The sequence below is a fragment of the Capsicum annuum genome, chromosome 1 (assembly GCF_002878395.1).
Source record: "Capsicum annuum cultivar UCD-10X-F1 chromosome 1, UCD10Xv1.1, whole genome shotgun sequence".
In the NCBI taxonomy this organism is placed as follows: Eukaryota; Viridiplantae; Streptophyta; class Magnoliopsida; order Solanales; family Solanaceae; genus Capsicum; species Capsicum annuum.
In genome coordinates, this window is record NC_061111.1 from 247,831,015 (window position 1) to 247,849,464 (window position 18,450).

Below are 18,450 nucleotides of genomic sequence, written 5' to 3' on the forward strand. Positions count from 1 at the left end.
TAAGTCTGAAGGCAACTCAAGCTCGTAAGGTACCTTTTCAAAATGGCTGAGAATTCAGTAAGGACCAATATATCGGGGACTGAGCTTCCCCTTCTTGACAAAACTTTTCACTCCCTTCATAGAAAAGATTTTCAAATACACATAATCACCAATCTCAAATTTGAGATCCTTCCTTCGCACATCAACATACGATTTCTGTTGGCTCTGAGCTATCTTAAGTCTTTCCTTGATCAACTAAACTTTTTCTAAGGTATCAAATACCAATTCATGCCCTACTACTGTGGCTTTACCTACTTGAAACTAACCAATGGGAGATCTACCTCTCCTCCTATAAAGCACCTCAAACGGAGCCATCTGAATGCTGGAATAATAACTGTTATTATATGCGAACTCAATCAAGGGCAAGTGGTCATCCCAACTACCCTAAAAGTCAATGGCACACACTCTTAACATATATTCTAAAGTCTGGATGGTCTTTTTCCTTGACCATCTGTCTAGGGGTGGAAGGATATACCTCTATCTAAGATAATGGTTAACAGAACTCCGTGCAATCTGATCAACTCTCTAACATAGAGCTTAGCATAATGCTCTGCAGAATAAAAAGTATGAACTGGTAAGAAATGGTTAGACTTTGTCATTCTATCTATAATATCCCAAATCAAATCATGTTGGCGAAGAGTATAAGGCAAACACGTCACAAAATCCATGTTCATTTCCTCCCACTTCCATGTGGGAATACTAAACTCTTGCATAGATCCACTAGGCTTCTGATGCTTGATCTTAACTTGCTAAAATGTCAAGTACTTAGCTACAAACTATGAGATGTCTCTCTTTATTCCACTCACTAATATATTTCCCACAAGTCGTGGTACATCTTGGGGCCCCTAGGTGAATCGAGTAGCACGCACCATGTGCTGCTAAAACAATCCAGCGTCTCATGCCATCCATACATGGCATACATAATCTACCCTAGCAACACAACACACTATCTCCTCCTTGGAAGAAATCTCTACTAGGTGACTCAGACTCTTTTAGCTTAACTAGACTGGAATCCCTGTCCTGCTTTTTCTTTACTTTGGAAACCAGAGATGATTCCAAACTATTCTTCACCCATACTCTACACTCTGCTGAATTGACTAGGTGGACACCTAGTCAAGCAAGCTGATGAACTTCGTAAACTAACTTTCTCTTACCATCCTCCACATGAGCAACACTAGCCATAGATATCTGACTGAGAGCATCAACAACTATATTGTAATACCCTATGATTTTTCCTAGCTTAAATTTATTCCTAGAGTGTTAAGAGATAGCTTCCCAAACAAATACTATTTATTTGGTGTAGAATTCCTTAGATTCAAACTTTCCATTGTGTAGGAAATTGAATTTGATTTCCAGGATATAAAATTCACCTAACTACGATAACCAGGTAATAAATTATGACTATTTTAAATTTTAGTCATAAAACACCACTATTTAGATCTTTAGCGCATTGCGGAGGAGGTTTAAATTGCGATTGTCAATTTCTAGTGGCCCTTCATGATATTGGCACATTGAGGAGAGAGCTAAATCCCTAATTCTCCAATTCCAGTGAAGGTCCATAATATTGGCATGTCGCGATAAGGTTCTAGATCCTATCCAAGATGGCAATGTGATACCACCGCGTCATACCACCATGGATATTCCCAGTTGGAAATTTACAGTGACTTGGTGCGATTGTGGCGCATCGCGCCAAGGCCAAAAATTGAGAATTTTGGGTCATTTTCCAGTTCTGAATTGGAGATGAATAGGGGAATTTTGGTTAATCCCCAGGGCCCCAATCAATCCAAAACACCTTATTAAACATATACTAAGGAACTTTATGCTTATTTCATGAGTTTTCTCTAAAAAGCAAACCCTAGTTCATCAAACTTTCTCCCCAAGAAATCCAAAACTTCTCCGTTAATCCTCCAAGACAATTCAAGATTGAGAATTCCCAATTCAAGAACTTTAAGAAGTCATCTCCAAAACATCAATAAAGATCCAAGATTCAAGTTCTAGCATCTAGATCATCAAATTAAGGTATGGGGGGTTTGAACAAGGATAATGCTTTCATTCTTGTTCCCAGAACTTTATTTTAATTACAAATTTACTGTAATTTATGAGATTTTCCATGAAATTATAGTTAGGGTTTATGCGCATTATCATTATTTGTAAGATTTTGAGTTTTCCCATTATTTAGAAGTTAAATTGCATAACTATATTTATATTGCTATGAATTATGCAGTAATTTTCAGATTTTATGATGAATTATGAGTGTTTATATTATCAACCATGAATTTTAAGATGTTTGAACATAAGATTGATGCATGGGTTGTTAATCCCTAATTTAAGATTTGTTATTTTGAGATTATTTATGCCAATTGTGAGTGTTTATATTATCAACCATGAATTTTAAGATGTTTGAACATGAGATTGATGCATGGTTTGTTAAGCCCTAATTTAAGATTTGTTATTTTGACATTATTTATACCATGAGCACCCTCAGATAAGATTATTCATAGATTTTGATAAAGATTTGACCTTTTGGTCTGAAGCTAAGATAAGAATCCACTTTGTTCAGATAACTTGAGATTTAAAGAAAGAAAAGCATAATTGGTTTTCTTGTAAACCCTTGTGCTATTTTTGAAGTGGATTTCTTAAGATCTTGAGCATAAAAATGAGAGTAGTATTTAGCACCGAGATGGGTAGGTTACTACGGTTTCAAACCCCAAAATTATGTGCCAATGTAGGATTCAGATTTATTCCCACTTCTACGTGGATGACTCAGATTGTGATCCCTAAGATAAAAGTTCTATTCTGATGGAAAGGGTAGAATAACCCTACCTAACCGGGGATAGACGTAGGACTCCATGAATGCTCACATGGTGTATGTCGGTTAGAAGAACCTTCCAACAGATGTCCCCCACTCTTCAACAGTCTATTGATTTAAAGATTCGAGATAAAAGTATGTGTTTTGTAAGTTATGGTCTTAAGATTTTAAGCCCTAAGATAAGTTATTTTATGAACTTCAGAACTAAGTGTAATGGGTCACAAAATTTACGTTATATGTTTTATCATTTATGATCTTCAGATTTTAGATTACTCAAGCATGTGTGAGTCATTTACATTTAGCATGCATGATTTTATAAGCTGTTATGATATTGTTTACTTATTGCATGCACCCTCATATACTCTGTATATCCTCAAAGTACTGATCTACATGTATTTCTGTGCTAAATTGTTTCATAATGTAGGTTCAGGTGCTCAGTCTCAGTCGTGTGAGAGATTCCCAAGCATCTTATCTACATCCCTACAGTCGTTGAGTTCTCATAGTCGCGGACTTAGTTATTCATACTTTAAGTTTATTAGTAAATGTTCCATTACTCATTTAAGATAGTTTGAATCAACTGGGGGGCTGTCCCAGTGACTCTCTAGATTCAGATAGTAGAGGCTAGTTGAACTACTAGATTCAGTTTTAGACATTTGATTCAGAATTCAGCTTTTTCAGTATTATTTTACCAAGACTTCTAGTATGTTTTAGATAAGATTTTCTGCATTATTATGATTTCATATTCATATTTACCCTATGTTGAGATCCATACTAAATAGAAAGCAACCAGGTTTAGCTCAGAACTACTTGTAGTTTGGGGCATCGTGTGGCATCTTGGGAACTAGATTTTGGGGCATTACAAAATTGGTATGAGAGCCTAAGGTTTAAGGATTCCTAGGGAGTTAGACAAGCCGCGTTACATAGAGCATTGATCATCGGTGTGAAGAACACCACATCTATAAGTTAGAGGCTATAGAGCATTTTAGGAATTCATCTCTTCTTTCATGATCTATCATGTATTCAGTGTCTCTATCTGCTTCTAACTCGTGCTTTCACATAACAGAAAATGCCTCCTCATCAAGTTAACATCTAAAAAATGATAACCATCCACCTCAGCCCGTATATCCTTTGAATAAGAATGCATCACATGAAAAGTTTCAAGTTGCCTTTCAGGCACTAGCCCAAGCTATGACAGTTAATGTTCAGGGCAACCGTTAGGCTATAGTCACACCTCAGTAGGATGGGGACATAGTCGCAGCTAGGATTTGAAATTTTATGAGGATGAATCTACCAGAATTCTTTGGGTCGAAGGAAGATGAGGACCCACAGTTGTATCTAGATGAGGTGAAGAAGATCACCCAAATTATGCATGTTTCTGAAGAGAAAAGTATAGAATTGGCATCCCATAGGCTGAAGTATATTGTGTATGATTGGGTGGTGATGTGGAAGAAAAGCAGAGGGGAGAATACAACTTCCATGACTTGGCAGATATTCCAGGATGCGTTCTTAGACAAGTTCTTCCCATATGAGATAAGGGAAGCTAAGATAGAAGAGTTCATAAACCTAAGGCAAGGCTCAATAAAAGTGAAGGAGTATTTCCTCAAGTTCAACCAGTTGTCTAATATGCCCTGAATAGATAGTTGACCCTAGGTCAAGAAAGAGTAAGTTTGTGACTGGTGTGTTCGGGTTAGTAATTAAGGAGTATAAGACTGCTATGCTCATTAGAGACAGAGATCTTTCTAGATTAATGATGTACGCTCAACAAATTGAGGTAGAAAAGGAAAAGACAAGAGAGAGAAAATAAGAGGGCTAGAATAGGGCAGTTTAACTATGGTCAGAATAGGTCTGGAGAAGGAAATCATTTGTAGTTTCAGAATCGTTCATCTATGCCTGTACCTTCTTCAGCCAGTGCTCTTGAAACCAGAATTAGGCAAGAGCACTGGGGTAAGTATTCTATGTCTAGGTCTTAGAATAGTGTGATTAATAGACCTAATCATCCCTCATGTGCTAAGTGTGGTAAAAACCATAGAGGTGAATGTTTGTGGGGTCAAAAAGGTTGTTATAGTTATGGCCAGCCAGGTCATGAAATGAAAGAGTGCCCGCATGCTAGGCAGAGGAATAGAGATATTCGTCCTAAGACTCAGGAAAATAGTGTACCAGCTTCTCTAGGTGGCCCAACTCCTCCCCAGGATGCATCACTAGTACCGATGGTGGTCAGTGCCAGAATTGGTTTTATGCTTTACTATCCCGTCAGGAGTAGGAGGATTCACTCGATGTTGTGACTGATATGCTTTGCATCTTTCATTTTGATGTTTATATTCCTTTAGGCCCTGGGTCGAGTTTCTCTTATGTGACCATATTAGTTTTAGTAAATTTTGAGATAAATTCTAAAAAGATCCCTGAGCCTTTCTTAGTTTCTATGCCAGTAGAAGAGTTAGTTATTGCAAAGAAAATCTACAAGAAATGTCCTATCACTATTCATCATAAAGTCATGTTTGCAGACCTGATAGAGTTAGACATGGTTGATTTTTATCTTATCCTTGGTATGGATTATCTCCATTCTGGTTATGCATCTATAGATTATCGCACCCGTGTGGTGAAGTTTTAGTTCCCAGATGAGCCAATCTTTGAGTGGTTAGGTAATTTATTGTCTCCCAAGAGTCATTTCATATCTTACCTTAAGGCCAGAAAGTTGATATCCAAATATTGTATTTACCACCAAGTTTGAGTCAAGGACATAAATTCTGAGACTCTAATACTTCAGTCCATCTAAGTAGTCAACGAGTTTCTTGATGTTTTTCCAGAAGATCCCTAGGGGTACCTCCTGATAGAGAGATAAAATTTGGTATTGACCTTCTTCTAGATACTAAGCCTATTTCTATCCCTCCTTATCGTATGGCTCCCGCAGAGCTTAAGGAGTTGAAGGAGCAACTCAAAGATCTTCTAGATAAAGGATTCATAAGGCCTAGTATTTCTCCATGGGGTGCTTCTATCCTATTCGTACAAAAGAAAGATGGTTCTTTACAAATGTGCATTGACTATCATCAGCTAAATAAGGTCACAGTTAAGAACAAATATCCTCTTCCTAAAATTGATGACCTGTTTGATCAACTCCAAGGTGCAAGTTATTTCTCAAAAATAGACCTTAGATCCAGCTATCATCAGCTTAAAGAAAGGGAATGTGATATTCCAAAGATAGCTTTTAGAACCCGTTATGGTCATTTGAGTTTCTAGTCATGTCTTTTGGGTTAACTAATGCTCCAGCAACTTTCATGGACCTCACGAATCGAGTGTTCAAGTAGTATCTAGCCATGTTTGTCATAGTAGTCATAGATGATATCCTTGTGTTCTCTTGTAGTAAGGATCACTATATAGATCATCTTAGAATTATCTTGCAAACTTTAAAAGATCAATAATTATTCTCCAAATTTAGCAAGTGTGAATTTTGGATAAGGTTAGTTGCCTTTCTTGGTCATATTGTTTCCGTCGATGGCATTAGAGTCGATCCCCAAAAGATAGAAGCCATAAAAAATTGTCCTAGACCTATCTCACCATCAAACATTAGGAGTTTCTTAGGTCTAGCTGGTTACTCTGCCATTTTGTTGAAGATTTCTCATCTATTGGATCCCCAATGTCTAGATTGACCCAAAATAAAATTAAGTTTCTATTGTCAGATTCCTGTAAGAAGAGTTTTCAGGAGTTGAAAACTCGACTCATATCATCCCCAATCCTAGCATTACCCGATGGTACGGATAATTTTATGGTGTATTGTGATGCCTCTAGAGTTGGTTTGGGTTGTGTGTTGATGCAGAGAGGTAAGGTCTTAGCCTATGCCTCTAGACAGTTTGAAGCCTCATGAAAGGAATTACACAATCCATGACCTTGAACTAGTTGTTGTTGTATTTGCTTTAAAAATGTGGAGACATTATCTATATGGTGTGCATGTTGATGTGTTCACAGACCATAAAAGCTTGCAATATGTGTTTTCTCAGAGAGTGTTGAATCTCTGTCAGAAAAGGTGGTTGGAGTTGTTGAATGATTATGACATGAGTGTGTTGCATTATCCGGGCAAGGCTAATATAGTGGCAGACGTTCTTAGTAGGTAGTCTATGGTAGTGTTGCTCATGTGGAGAATGGTAAGAAAAAGTTATCTCGAGAAGTTCATTGTTTGGCTAGATTGGGTTTTAGGTTGGTTGATTCGGCAGAAGGGAATGTTTGGGTTCAGAGTAGTTCTAAATCTTCCCTAGTTTCGAAAAGGAAGGAGAAGCAAGATATGGATTTTAGTTTGGTCAAATTGAAGGAGTCATTTAAAGACCAAAAGGTAGAGGTTTTCTCCCAAGGGGAAGATGGTGTGTTAAGATACAAAAATAGATAGTGTGTGCCTTGTTTTGATGAGTTGAGACAGAGAATTATGGCTGAAGCACATGGCGTGCATTATTCTATTCATCCAGATACTAACAAGATGTACCACGACTTGTGGGAAATCTATTGGTGGAATGGTATGAAAAGAGTTATAGCAGATTGAGTAGATAAGTGTGCAACTTGTCAACAGGTTAAGGTGGAGCACCAAAGACCTAGTGATACGTTGCAGGAGTTTGGTATCCCCACTTGAAAGTTAGAAGAGGTGAATATGGATTTTGTGACTAGTTTACCCCAATTGCGACATCATCATGATTCGATTTGGGTTATTATAGACAGATTGACTAAGTCAGCGCATTTCTTGCCAGTTCACACATCCTATAAAACAAAGGATTACACTAAGTTGTATATCCGAGAGTTAGTCAGATTGCATGGGATTCCCTTGTCTATTATCTCAGATAGGGGTACTCAGTTTACTTCCTAGTTTTGGAGAGCTTTTCAGAAAGGTCTTGTTACCCAAGTTCATCTTAGTTCAACTTTCCACCCTCAGAAAATGGTCAACCTAAGATGACCATCTAAATTCTAGAAGATATGTTGAGGGAATGTACTCTTGATTTCAAGGGTAGTTGGGATGAACATTTTTCATTGATTGAGTTAGCTTATAATAACAGTTATTATGCTAGAATTCAGATGGCTCCATTTGAAGCACTTTATGGGAGGAGATATAGATCACCCATAGGTTGGTTTGAGGTAGGTAAGGCCGCTTTGCTTGGGCCCGACATAGTGTTTGAAGCTATGGAGAAATTAAGTTGATTAGAGAAACATTGAAAATAGCCTAGAGTCATTAGAAATCCTATGCAGATATGAGAATAAGGGACCTTGAGTTTGACATTAGGGATTTAGTGTATCTGAAGATTTCACCCATGAAAAGGGTGAAGAGATTTGGCAAGAAGGGAAAGTTTAGTCCCAGATATGTTGGCCCTTTCAGAATTCTAAGTTGTGTTGGGAGAGTAGCTTATGAGCTCAATTTTCCCGCAGACTTGTCATTCCTTCATCCTGTATTCCATGTCTCTTTGCTTAACAAGAGTATCGGTGACTCTACAATCATAGTTCCATCAGAAATCTTAGATATTCAAAACAATCTTTCATACGAAAAAATTCTAGTTAAGATTTTAAATCATCAGATCTATAGACTAAGGAACACAAAAGTTCCCTTGGTCAAAGTTTTTTGGTGGAATCATTCTGTTGAGGGTGACACTTGGGAAGCAGAAGCAGATATGCGAGCCAGGTACCCTCACCTTTTCTCTGCAATCTTATATGTAGTTGAAGGTAATACTCTTTCTTGATACAATTATTTTCTACTCATATATTCAGCTATATAGTTGTCCTCGTGTAAGTTCATGCACTTACAGATTACTCAGAAGCTCAGAATGATTTAGATTCAGACTCGTAGTTTATTTAAGTTGTGCATGCTACTTCAGCGTAACTAGCAACATTTGAGGACGAATGTTTCCAACGGGGAGATATTGTAATACCTCACAATTTTTTCTAGCTTAAATTCATCCCTAGAGTTTTAAGGGATAGGTTCCAAAATAAATACTATTTATTTGGTGTGGAATTCCATAGAATCGGACATTCGATTGCGTAGGAAATTGAATTATCTTTCCAATATTATAAGATTCTCCTAAATCCGATAACCGGGTAAAAAGTTATGGTTGTTTTAAGTTCAAGTCATAAAACACCGCCATTTAGATCTTTAGCGCATCATGGAGGAGGTTTAAATGAAGATTGTCAATTTCCAAAGGCCTTCCACGATATTGACGAGTCGTAGAGAAAGCCAAATCCCCAATTGTCCAATTCTAATGAAGGTCTGCAATATTGGCGCGTCGTGACAAGGTTACAGGTCCCATCCAAGGTGGCAAAACGATACCACCACGTTGTGCCACCATGCATATTCCCAGTTGGCAATTTCCAATGGCTTGACACGATAGTGGCGCATCGTGCTAAGGCCAAAAATCAGGAACTTTAGGTCGTTATCTAGTTTTGAATTGGAGATGAATAGGGACATTTTGGTCAATCCCCAGGTCCCTAATCCTTCCAAAGCACCTCATTAAACATATACTAAGGCACTTTATGCTTATTTTATCACTTTTGTCTAAAAAGCAAACCCTAGTTCATCAAACATCCTCCCTAAGAAATACAAAACTTCTCCATTAATCCACCAAGAAAATTCAAGATTGAGAATTCCCAATTCAAGAACTTTAAGAAGTCATCTCCAAAACATCAATAAAGATCCAAGATTCAAGCTCTAGCATCTAGATCATCAAATTAAGGTATATGGGGTTTGAACAAGGATAATTCTTTCATTCTTGTACCCAAAACTTTATTTTAATTATAAATTTATTGCAATTTATGAGATTTCCCATGAAATTATAGTTAAGGTTTATGCCCATTATCATTATTTGCCAGATTTTGAGATATTCCATGATTTAGAAGTTGAATTACATGACTATATTCATATTTCTATGCATTATGCAGTAATTTCCAGATGTTATGATGAATTATGAGAGTTTATATTATCAAGCATGAATTTTAAGATGTTTTAACATGATATTGATGCATGGGTTGTGAAGCCCCAATTTAAGATTTGTTATTTCGAGATTATTTGTTCCATGATCACCTTCAGATAAGTTTATTCAGGGATTTTGATAAAGATTTGACCTTTTGGTCCTAAGCTAAGATAAGAATTCACTTTTTCAGATAACTTGAGATTTAAAGAAAGAAAAGCATAATTGATTTTCTTGTAAACCCTTGTGCTAATTTTGAAGTGGATTTCTTAAGATCTTGAGCATAAGAATGGAAGTAGTATTTAGCACCGAGATGGGTAGGTTACTATGGTTTCAGACCCCAGAACTACATGCCATTGTAGGATTCAATTTATTCCCACTTCTACATGGATTACTCAGATTGTGATCACTAAGATAGAAGTTCTATTCTCATGGCAAGGGTAGAAAAACCCTACCTAACGGGGCCAGATGTGGGACTCCATGGATGCTCACATGGTGTATGTTGGTTTGAACAACCTCCTAATAGATGTCCCCCATTTTTTAATAGTCTATTGATTTAAATATTCAAGATAAAAGCATATGTTTTGTAAGTTATAGTCTTAAGATTTTAAGCCCTAAGATAAGCTATTTTACAGACTTCAGAACTAAGTGTAATGGGTTACAAGATTTACATTATATGTTTTATCATTTATGATTTATGATCTTCAGATTTTTGATTACTCAAGCCTATGTGAGTCATTTACATTTAGCATGCATGATTTTATAAACTGTGATGATGTTGTTTACCTATTGCATGCACCCCCATATACTTAGTACATCCTTAAAGTACTGATCCATATATTTGTCTATTTGCTACATTGTCTCATAATGTATGTTTATGTGCTCAGTCTCAGCAGCATGAGTGATTCCCGAGCATCTCATCTATATCCCTGCAGTTGGTGAGTCCTTATAGTTTGGGGACTTAATTATTCATACTTTCAGTTTATTAGTGGATGTTCCTTTATTCATTTCAGAAATTTTAAGTCAGTTGGGCCCCTATCCCAGTGACCCTCTAGATTCAGATAGTAGAGGCTTGTCAGACTACTAGATTCAGTTTTACACATTTGATTCAGAATTCAGATTTTTCAGTGTTGTTTTACTAAGACTTCTAGTATATTTAAGATAATATTTTCCACATTATTATGATTTCATATTCATATTTTCCCTATGTTTAGAATCAGACTTAATAGAAAGCAACTAGGATTAGCTCAAGACTACTTGTAGTTCGAAGCACCGTGTGGCATCCCGAGAACTGGATTTTGGAGCATTACATATATTGCCCTGGCCTAGATGATACATAAAAATTATGTCACAGTCTTTCAAAAACTCTACCACCTTCTCTAATACAAGTTCAAGTTTTTCTGGGAAAACATATACTGCAGGCTTTTATGGTCTCCGAACACATCAACATGTACTTCATATAAGTAATGACTTCAAATCTATAAGGCAAACACTGCTGCTACTAACTTAAGATCATGAGTGGGATTGTTCTTTTCATGGGGCTTAAGCTATCTAGAGGCGTAGGCTATGACCTTACCTCTCTGTGTTAAAATGCACCTCAAACCAACTTTGTAAGCAACACAATACACAACATATCTGACTGAACTATTTGGTAAAGTCAAAATAGGGGTTGTAGTGAGTCGAGTCTTCAATTCCTAGAAACTCTTCTCACAAGAATTTGACCACTAGAATATGATTTTCTTCTGAATCAATCTGGACATAGGGTATGCAATGGACAAAAATCCTTCAACACACCATTAGTAATAGCCTGCCAAACCCAAGAAACTCCTAATATTTGATGGAGAGATGGGCCTAGGAAAGTTTCTTACTGCTTTAGTCTTTTGAGGATCAACTCAAATGCCATCACTAAAAACTATCTGACCAAGGAAAGCTACTGACCTTAGCCAAATTCTCACTTACTAAATTTGGCAAACAACTGATGGGTTCTGAGAGTTTGTAATACTATTCTGAGATGGTCTGCATGATTATGTTCACTGTGGGAGTAGACAAGAATGTCATCAATAAAGACTATGACAAACATGTCCTAGTACTTCTTAAACACACGATTCATCAAGTCCATGAAATCTGTCGGGGCATTGGTAAGACCAAACGACATGATCTAAGAATCCAAAGTGACCATACCAAGTTCTAAAAACCTTTTTTGGAATGTCACATTCTCTGACTCTGAGCTGATGATAGCCTGATCTAAGGTCTATCTTGTAAAAGTAACTAGCACCCTGAAGTTGGTCAAACAAGTCATTGATTCTAGGAAGTGGATACTTGTTCTTGACTATGACTTTGTTTAACTGATGTTAGTCAATACAAATTTTAAGAGAACTGTCTTTCTTATGCACGAATAAGACTGGTGCACCCCACGCAAAAATGATGGTTCTAATAAACCCCTTGTCTAAAAGGTTCTTTAGCTATTATTTTAACTCTCTAAGTTTAGGTGGTGTCATTCTGTATGGAAGAATACATATGGACTGAGTATCGAGAAGAAGGTTTATTCCAAAGCCAATTTCCTTCTTGGGAGGGACTCCATAAAGATATTTGGGAAATACATAAGGAAATTCACATGCTACTGGAACTGATTCAAGATTTGGGATCTCTGAACTAGAGTCTTTAACTAGAATAAGATAATAGACACACCCATTAGATATCATTTTCCTCGCCCTAAGGTACGAAACAAGTTGAAACCTAAGTACTAAAGTACTACCCCTCCACACAAGGACATGTTCATTCAAAAACTAAAAATAGTCAACTGAAGCATAGCATGAATGAAGCCAATCCATGTCGAGAATGACATCAAAATCTGTCATCTCTAATTCTACTAAGTCTGCTGAAGTGACCTTCTGAGATACCATAACCAGACAGTTCCTATATACCCATTGGGCTATGATAGATTTACCCACTGGGTAGAGACTAAGAAGGGTTCTACTAGGATTTTGGGACTGACTTTGAAGTCAATAGCTATATAAGGAGTTACAAAGGACAAAGAAGCTTCTAAATCCAGCAAAGGATAAACATGTAAATTATAAACTTGTAACATACCAGTGACCACATCAGGAGAACTTTTCTAATCCTGATAGGACTGAAGTGCATAAAGCTTGTTTGGGCGTTGTCGACTGGTGCCACTGAAAGTCGATCCCTGCTATTTCGGGCAATCGGACTGAGATGGGAGACAATTATGTTAACTCTAAAACCCACCTGAGGACACTCTCTAACCTTATGGCCTGTATTTCTACATTCGAAACATACATCATTGCCAGCTCTCCAGATACTCTGGTGGTTTCTGCAATACTTCTGGCAAAGAAGGTTTGTTCAGGCACTGCTAACACTACCCTGGGGTTTAGGGCCTGAGGCCTTATCTTTATTGCCATCTCTGAATCTCGTCACAGGGGTACTGGCTGAGGAAAGAGCTAGAACGGAAGATTTTTTGTGGAATTGAGAATGATTACCACCCTCTAACTTAGGCTGAGTGAAGTTGGAGCTACCTGTTCTATCTCTCTTACTTTTCCTCTCCTTCTCCTTATTCTTTTCCTCTTCTATCTACTGAGCATGGATCATGAGCCTGGATATGTCCATCTCCTTAATCAGCATTGCAGTCCTACACTACTTGACCACACTGTTAGACATATCAAATACGAATTTACTCATCTTAGACCTATTATCAGCTACCACATGAGGGGCATATCTGGCTAACTGAGTAAAGTTGAGAGAATACTCTTTGCTATCATATTGCTCTACTTTATATTAATAAACTCCAAAACTTTCACTTCTCTAAACTCCAGTGGGAAGACCTATCCAGAAAAGTAGTGGCAAGCTCCTCCCATTCCATGGGGCCTGCATCTGCTGCCCTTCCTGCCTTCCACTGCTTGAACCATGAGTGAGCCATATCTTGTAACTGATATGCAGCTAACTCAGCACTATTACTAGCAGTTACCCCCATAATATTTGTGACTTTCTGTACCTGATCAAGGAATTCTTGTGGGTCCACTTTAAACTTAGACCCGGTAAATAATGGAGGATTCATTCGGGTAAAGTCTCAAATTTTAGCTGCAGCAGTATTTGCCATTGGGTTGGCTTGGAAAACATCTAGGATTTTATTTTGGGCTACATAAATTGAGCTAGGGTGAAGAAAGCTGCTCTGAATTCTGCATGGCGATATGCTCACCCAAGGGGATTTACCTGAACTACCAGAGGTGCTGGCTGATTTCCAGTTCTTCTTCCATTAGTCCTTTTGGGAGGCATATTCTATAAACGGAAGGGAAACTTGGATTAGGCAGGGATTTTAATTTGATCTCATGCTCACTCGCACAATATGAATACTAATAGAAGGGAAACTTTTCCTAAAAATACCCCATAGCCTCTTGTTCATAAGTGTGGTGTGCTACACACCCATGCACAAGACCCTACTAGATGCAGCTTTCAGACTCCCTAGGACTCTATGAACCTTAGACTCTGATACCAAGTTTGTAACATATTGAGTCTGCACCCTGGACATCACACGGTGCACATAATCCCAAAGGACCACAAGCTAACCCATGACTGGTACCTACTGCAATCACTGAATAATAGCACTATAATAATTTCAAAAGTTAGGCTAAAGTTGATGTAAGGTTCATAAATAAAAATAAATACTGATATACTGATAAATAAGTTCGAAAAACTAAACATCTGTCTAAAATAATCTACTCTTCAAGCCTCTAACTGTCTGAATATGGAGTTGATGGGAAAAGTCCCCAACTAAATCCAACTACAGAATATACTGAATACTGAAATACTGAAATGATACCTCTGTCCTCGAACTATGAGGGCTCACCACTAAATCTACGGTTAATAGTCTCAGCTGCTAAGTATGGTCAAGAGCCCGTGCATCTAAACTTATGATATAAGACATCATAGTGCAAAAGAAAGAGTATGCATCAATACTTTGAATTTACTAGTATGCTAAGTGAGGTAGGCTGATATACAAGGGTTCATATGCATGAAGAATAACTGGTTGAGTAACATGAATATAACTGACTGAGAGTACATGTATATCAAAAACTACTGTAATTACTGATTATGCAATGCTGTGTATAAATCTACTTTACTATAACTGAGATCACTAATAACTAAATTACTGATAAGTTGATGACCGTTTCTGACAGTCCTGCTTTTGTGGAAATAAACATAGTTCCATACTGAGCTGGGTGACTGAGTCTGACAGTCCTATTTCGGACAACTGAATTGAGGTTTTATACTGAGACTAAAATGGAAATTATAACTGTGGGAGTGTTCATCTAATTGACATACACTGATTATAAACTGAGCTGGGGTCAAACTTGTCACCTTAGTTGGAAGGGTGTTAGCACCTTGCCAAGGGATACTAACAGAAGTGGCTGTGAGTTAACCCTATCTAGTAGGAAAACATATCGTCAATCCTTACTGGCAGGAAAAGTCATATGATATGTATCAACCCTAATTTGGCCGAAAGATATCTCAACCTACGTTGGCTACATAGTTCTGTAATACAGGGATTGTTACTAAGGGTCAAATGCTTTACTGACAGGAATGCCCCCATTCTTGGGTTCTCTCGGTGCTGATTCCTGCTCCCAACTGAAGAGACACTAAACTAATTTCTAGACTATTATAGGCTTAACTGAACTGTTAGTTATCATACCAACTGACTGAACTGGACTGAGTTCACAGAGTTTTGTTAACTGACTGAGTACTACTGGTTCTGTAACTGACTGAATACGCTAAGATCTGTAACTAACGTAGTACTACTATCCATGACATTACTGAGACTACTCTGTAGCTACTAAAATTCAAAGTAAACAGTTAGATTTTGGGTATTGAATACCCCCAGGACTCGATAGCATGAATAGTAAGACGTAGCACAATCTTGAAAGCATGATAACTAGTCACTTTGTCACAATTCATCCATTGAGGTATTTTATCAAATACTTCCATGGTACAAACTTGTATACATTCTAACATGTTATGATTTCACAATGCAACTCAAATGAGTATTTTATCAAACACTTGGGTACATAATTTATGCATATAATAATAATCAATCATGCAAGCATCACGATCACAATTACAACTCAAAAAATTCAAGGGGTTTTAATCATAAATCCATATAACCCTACACGTTAACTACTACACATGAAGCTTGTAATAAATCATGGATTTATAACACAAATAACATCATAATCATGAATACAATCAAATTCAACATGAAATTCATGAAAGCAATCATCTTGTAATTTTAAAAAAGTTCTTGAACTCCAAGGGTGGAAGGAAACCCTTGGATGAAAAATTAACATACCTATTTTGGGGTAGAATAAAAGTGAGAAAATGATCCAAATACCCCCCTAGACGTGGACTTTTAACTACTATAAATGTGTCCAGCGATGCGCAGACTGATTGTCACATCGATGGGGTAGACGCGATGGCCGATGTGACACGTCGAGATCACGTCGGCTCACTAAAATTTACATAGGGAGGTAAGAAAAATATCTGTTGATGTGATAGGTAATGCAACGCATTGAGATCGCATTGATCCACTATTTTGGACTCCTAAAAGTACCTTAAATGATGTTCAAAAAATCCCAAACTTGGCCGACAACACCCGCTGACATTCCTGATCATGAATCAACCTAAAATTGGTATTTTAAGATCGTAAGAGTCGAAAATAAGTTCATCAAAATATTGAGTCCAAAATAAGACTGAGTTTCAATACTTAGCTTAAAATTTTCTAAGTTTGGGGCCTCTTCCCATGCTAAAAGAGGCTAAATTAAGCTAGGATTTTATCGGGTCTTGCATTCTACCAATGTGTTATGTATTCAAGTGATGCCTAAGCCTAAGGTTCAAGTTTTCTATTCAATTTATGTCCATGTTCCAACCTCCAAACTAGAAGCAATAATGCCCCTCAGCAATCCAAGCTTCCTAGTATTCAAGCTCTATATTATGTCTCTCATGATCCAAAAACCCATGTCTCATATCATGCTTAGTTCTAAGAAACTATATTTTTTATGTGTTACCGATTCATTTTATGTCGGGTTTAGACTAAAGATATAAGGTTTATGTAAATTCATGGTCATTCTCAAATCTTAAAATGAGAAGCTATAGCTTCAAGCAACAATCCCTGTTTTATCCCTTGGATATATCAATCCTGGATTTTAGGTTATAAAACTCATGATATATGCACTTATGTTTCTCACCATGCCCAGTCCTAAGAACCCATGTTGCATTATGTTTATGACTGAACAAACCTCTATTTACGATCTAGACATTTGATATATGAAGTACTCCATACCTATAATATCATATCTTACTTCTTAGGCCCCACCTTGAGTAGAGAAACAAATACAAGTTATAATTCAATAGTGCTACTCCCATTCTTGATTCTTGTGCTCTAGTCCCTCAATGACCTTCCTTATATTAGGGTGATGGTGGTTATATAAGTATTGTAAGGTTTTAGATAAAAAGGTAGATTTTCTTGATTGTGAAAATTTTGGTGTGATTACTTGAGCTAAGGTTATAGGTGAAGAGAGAAGAGAGAGATAAACTTTCATTATGTGAAATAGTTAGGAAAGGGATATGTGGCAAAAATCTTTGTGAGAGTGATCGAAGTTTCTGTTTTTTAGTGGAGAGATCCATAAAGTAGGTGTAGTAATGATAGGCTTGAATGTTGTGATTGATGAATACACAAACCATGGTGCTATGTGGTTAGCACTCCTTGATTTAAGGTCTGAGGTTATTTAATTATAGTAATAAGGTGAAATAATATTCTTAAAGGGATGTAGAATATAGGGTCCCATAACTTAAGATAGCACCTTTTAATTCGAGTTTAAGCTTCAACATGGAAGTACTAGGTGATCGAAATTAGACTTTTATAGTTAGGTGTGTTGTAGGGAAATTATAGTTTGAAATGATGAGGTGTGTTCTTTGCAGTAGAAAGCATAGCATAGTTGAGTAGTGTCACTAAATTTAAGGTCTATTGGGTAAAGAATACTTCGACCTATGTCCTGCAAAATCTTATTTCATGTTTAGTATCAATGTAAATCAAAACCTATGGTCACCACATAAATCCATTCCTTACTTTGTGATGATCATGATCCATAGAACTCATGTCCAAGGTCATATCTATATCAATTCTCTTTATTCTCATGCTTCACACATACATGTTTCACTTGATGATGTCATGAAGATCTTCTTGAATGCCTATGTATGTAAGTTTACGTCCTTTATTCTATAATTCAATAGCTTTAACAAGTTCCTACCCATCAATGAGGATGAATGATCCCAAGTGGGAGATAATGTAACACCCAACACTTTTGTACTCAAGTTTGAATCATCTATCCTACATATATAGACCCAAACTTAATGATTTCTATGTAGGAATAAGTGTGGATATTAATTCTTTAGGGTGAGAACATTTTCGGAGATGGATTGAAGTCATAAATATCTCCTATCTCAAAGTTGAGTTGAGTACTTTCCTACCTATTAAAGTTATGCATACGATTTTTCTTGGGTCAACTTCCAATAACCATTACTCCTAGAATATAACAAGTTATGTGGCCTATTATATATAAAATTAAATCCCTTTGAGTTTTCTCTCCAACGAAACCGACCATTCTTTAA